This window comes from Schistocerca piceifrons, unplaced genomic scaffold (genome assembly GCF_021461385.2).
Source record: "Schistocerca piceifrons isolate TAMUIC-IGC-003096 unplaced genomic scaffold, iqSchPice1.1 HiC_scaffold_348, whole genome shotgun sequence".
Lineage (NCBI taxonomy): Eukaryota > Metazoa > Arthropoda > Insecta > Orthoptera > Acrididae > Schistocerca > Schistocerca piceifrons.
Window position 1 is genome coordinate 77,501 of NW_025728568.1, and position 4,571 is coordinate 82,071.

At 54.0% G+C, this 4,571-nt stretch overlaps 1 non-coding gene across 1 annotated transcript in view; it reads right to left on the reverse strand.

The window, feature by feature from the left end:
- Positions 1 to 1,658, reverse strand: part of LOC124746197 — a 1,917-nt gene extending 259 nt beyond the window's left edge. Inside the window, exon 1 of the ribosomal RNA XR_007011269.1 lies at positions 1 to 1,658. This exon is cut by the window's left edge and continues 259 nt beyond it. This is a non-coding gene — a ribosomal RNA (small subunit ribosomal RNA).
- Positions 1,659 to 4,571: the final 2,913 nt, after the last annotated feature.

A 4,571-nucleotide genomic window follows, 5' to 3' on the forward strand; every position in this document is an offset into this window, starting at 1 on the left:
ATCCCTAGCACGAAGGAGGTTCAGCGGGTTACCCCGACCTTTCGGCCTAGGAAGACACGCTGATTCCTTCAGTGTAGCGCGCGTGCGGCCCAGAACATCTAAGGGCATCACAGACCTGTTATTGCTCAATCTCGTGCGGCTAGAAGCCGCCTGTCCCTCTAAGAAGAAAAGTAATCGCTGACAGCACGAAGGATGTCACGCGACTAGTTAGCAGGCTAGAGTCTCGTTCGTTATCGGAATTAACCAGACAAATCGCTCCACCAACTAAGAACGGCCATGCACCACCACCCACCGAATCAAGAAAGAGCTATCAATCTGTCAATCCTTCCGGTGTCCGGGCCTGGTGAGTGGTTTCCCGTGTTGAGTCAAATTAAGCCGCAGGCTCCACTCCTGGTGGTGCCCTTCCGTCAATTCCTTTAAGTTTCAGCTTTGCAACCATACTTCCCCCGGAACCCAAAAGCTTTGGTTTCCCGGAGGCTGCCCGCCGAGTCATCGGAGGAACTGCGGCGGATCGCTGGCTGGCATCGTTTATGGTTAGAACTAGGGCGGTATCTGATCGCCTTCGAACCTCTAACTTTCGTTCTTGATTAATGAAAACATACTTGGCAAATGCTTTCGCTTCTGTTCGTCTTGCGACGATCCAAGAATTTCACCTCTAACGTCGCAATACGAATGCCCCCGCCTGTCCCTATTAATCATTACCTCGGGTTCCGAAAACCAACAAAATAGAACCGAGGTCCTATTCCATTATTCCATGCACACAGTATTCAGGCGGGCTTGCCTGCTTTAAGCACTCTAATTTGTTCAAAGTAAACGTGCCGGCCCACCGAGACACTCAATAAAGAGCACCCTCGGTAGGATTTCAACGGGGTCCGCCACGGGACGCACGAGCACGCACGAGGCGGTCGCACGCCTTCGGCTCGCCCCACCGGCAGGACGTCCCACGATACATGCCAGTTAAACACCGACGGGCGGTGAACCAACAGCGTGGGACACAAATCCAACTACGAGCTTTTTAACCGCAACAACTTTAATATACGCTATTGGAGCTGGAATTACCGCGGCTGCTGGCACCAGACTTGCCCTCCAATAGATACTCGTTAAAGGATTTAAAGTGTACTCATTCACGATTACGGGGCCTCGGATGAGTCCCGTATCGTTATTTTTCGTCACTACCTCCCCGTGCCGGGAGTGGGTAATTTGCCGCGCCTGCTGCCTTCCTTGGATGTGGTAGCCGTTTCTCAGGCTCCCTCTCCGGAATCGAACCCTGATTCCCCGTTACCCGTTACAACCATGGTAGGCGCAGAACCTACCATCGAAAGTTGATAAGGCAGACATTTGAAAGATGCGTCGCCGGTACGAGGACCGTGCGATCAGCCCAAAGTTATTCAGAGTCACCAAGGCAAACGGACCGGAACGAGCCGACCGATTGGTTTTGATCTAATAAAAGCGTCCCTTCCATCTCTGGTCGGGACTCTGTTTGCATGTAATCTAGCTCTAGAATTACCACAGTTATCCAAGTAACGTGGGTACGATCTAAGGAACCATAACTGATTTAATGAGCCATTCGCGGTTTCACCTTAATGCGGCTTGTACTGAGACATGCATGGCTTAATCTTTGAGACAAGCATATGACTACTGGCAGGATCAACCAGGGAGCTGCGTCAACTAGAGCTGAGCAGCCGGCCGCCCGGGAGTGTGTCCCGGGGGGCCCGCGCGAACACGGCAAGCGTCCGCTCAATCATTCTGCAAACAGGAGGAGGCTGAGCTCCCCCTGCACAATACACCTCGAAACCCTCTCAGTCCCGGCGGCGCGCAGCGCCGTCCCAAGTACTTGGTCGGGTTCGAGAGAGGCGCAAATCGCCCGGAGTTAGGCGAGTAGACGCTTTCGGTGCGACCACCCGTGCCTCCCAACTGAGCTTGCCCGCTGCCGACAGAGGCCCGGGAGCGTGCTGTCGTGGCATTGCCGGCGGGAGACAACACGCGCCACCTACGGTGACCGGCAGCTCCAACGCCAGCGCCACAGAAGGACAAAAGCCCCACTTGGGTGCCGAAGCGAACTCTCCCAGCACAGCGCACGCGCCAACACATCCGCACAGCTGCGATACAAACCACCAGCGAGAACCGCTGGGGCGACCGAGCAGCAGACGGCCGTCGCGGCGCCGAGCGCCGGGCGGCGGCGCATCCTCAACGCACACAGTCCTCAATCGGACCAGCACACTGAAGATGTCCACCGCGCTTCGCACCGGGCCCGCGAGGACCTACTTTGGCCTGCACGGCGCCGCGCGCAGGGTGCGCCGGCGCGCAGCTGCGACGCCTGCCGCGTCCCGTCGGCCGGCCGCGCCTGCCACTGGCCCGCCCCCACCAGCCGGCTGTAGCGCGTGCGCCCACGCACCGCGCGGCCAGCACGCCGGGAGGCGCCCCCTACACCGGCCGGGGACGGTCCCACCAGCCACCGCCGCGTATCGCTTCACACCCAGATGCCGTTCAGTTCGTCGGCATGGTGGTATCGCTGGAACAACCGGTTCGTACCTCAACCTATCGTCGCCATCACCGATTCACCCCTTAGCGAGAACACCGCACCACAACAGGTTACCATTTGTTCATTTGCGTAACTTCACCAGAAAACGCAGGCGTCCATCGCCATTTGCAACTTCAACGATTATTGCATGCCTGTTGTCAGGTGTCACGCCACACTACGTCTGCCCACATACACGCAACAAAATGTGGCACGCCTAGACAATACGTGGAAGGTGGCCCCCGTACGTATGCGATGTCCATTGCTCGAAACGACTGTCAACCGGCCTCTGTAGCATGTCGCAGATATGGAACGCGGTGCACCATGCCATCACGGTGTGTGAGGAGGAGACGACACTAGGTCCGAATACATCAACAGACAGCTCATGCTGATCGCCATCCACGGCGTCCGTTCCTCCACACGTCTCTATGGCGTACCACACTGCAATCCAGCTCTCATAGGGAGACGACACGTAGCTGCGTGCACAATATTTGCACTGTATGGTCCGCCGTTTTTGGGCGCAGTCGTTGTACGGTCACACATGTGCCACGATGTATCATTCCGGTACATAAGGACGAATGTGCAGTACAGATTGTGGTTTACGCGTACGACATTAGCGGACGGTTGACACAGGCCGCACCACAACGTAGCCTGAGTACGTCCGCATGCGAAGGGCATTGAACATGCAAACTTCTCACCAACCAGCTTGCGAAGGCAGGGGGGCAAGGTGGGGGACGTGGGGAGGGGCGGCATGTACGTCCTGCTGCCATCCACATTACAGTGTACAGCAGGAGCATGTGGAAAGTCAGCAAGACTTGCAAGGTGTTTAACATGAAGCGATACACAGGGGAGGCGGGCAGTGCGAAGTAGCGAACTATATTGCGAGGGTGTTGCGGGTGGGCAACACTACACTAATTGAACGAGTCGTATAACAATTACAGAGCAGGTTTAGGCGACAACATGGGTTACGTTAGGGGACAACGTGGGTTACGTTAGGGGACAACGTGGGTTACTTTAGGGGACAACGTGGGTTAGGTTAAGGCACAACGTGGGTTAGGTTAAGGCACAACGTGGGTGGTTAGGTTAGGCACAACGTGGGTTAAGGTTAAGGCACAACGTGGGTTAGGTTAAGGCACAACGTGGGTTAGGTTAAGGCACAACGTGGGTTAGGTTAAGGCACAACGTGGGTTAGGTTAAGGCACACGTGGGTTAGGTTAAGGCACAACGTGGGGTTAGGTTAAGGCACAACATGGGTTAGGTTAAGGCACAACGTGGGTTAGGTTAAGGCACAACGTGGGTTAGGTTAAGGCACAACGTGGGTTAGGTTAAGGCACAACGTGGTTAGGTTAAGGCACAACGTGGGTTAGGTTAAGGCACAACATGGGTTAGGTTTAAGGCACAACATGGGTTTAGGTTAAGGCACAACATGGGTTAGGTTAAGGCACAACATGGGTTAGGTTAAGCACAACATGGGTTAGGTTAAGGCACAACATGGGTTAGGATTAAGGCACAACGTGGGTTAGGTTAGGCACAACGTGGGTTAGGTTAAGGCACAACGTGGGTTAGGTTAAGGCACAACGTGGGTTAGGTTAAGGCAACAACATGGGTTAGGTTAAGGCACAACATGGGTTAGGTTAAGGCACACATGGGTTAGGTTAAGGCACAACATGGGTTAGGTTAAGGCACAACATGGGGTTAAGGTTAAGGTACAACATGGGTTAGAGTTAAGGTACAACATGGGTAGGTTAAGGTACAACCTGGGTTAGGTTAAGGTACAACATGGGTTAGGTTAAGGTACAACCATGGGTTAGGGTTAAGGTACAACATGGGTTAGGTTAAGGTACAAAACATGGGTTAGGTTAAGGTACAACATGGGTGTAGGTTAAGGTAACAACATGGGTTAGGTTAAGGTACAACATGGGTTAGGTTAAGGTACAACATAGGGTTAGGGTTAAGGTACAACATAGGTTAGGTTAAGGTACAACATAGGTTAGGTTAAGGGTACAACATAGGGGTTAGGTTAAGGTAGCAACATAGGTTAGGTTAAGGGTAC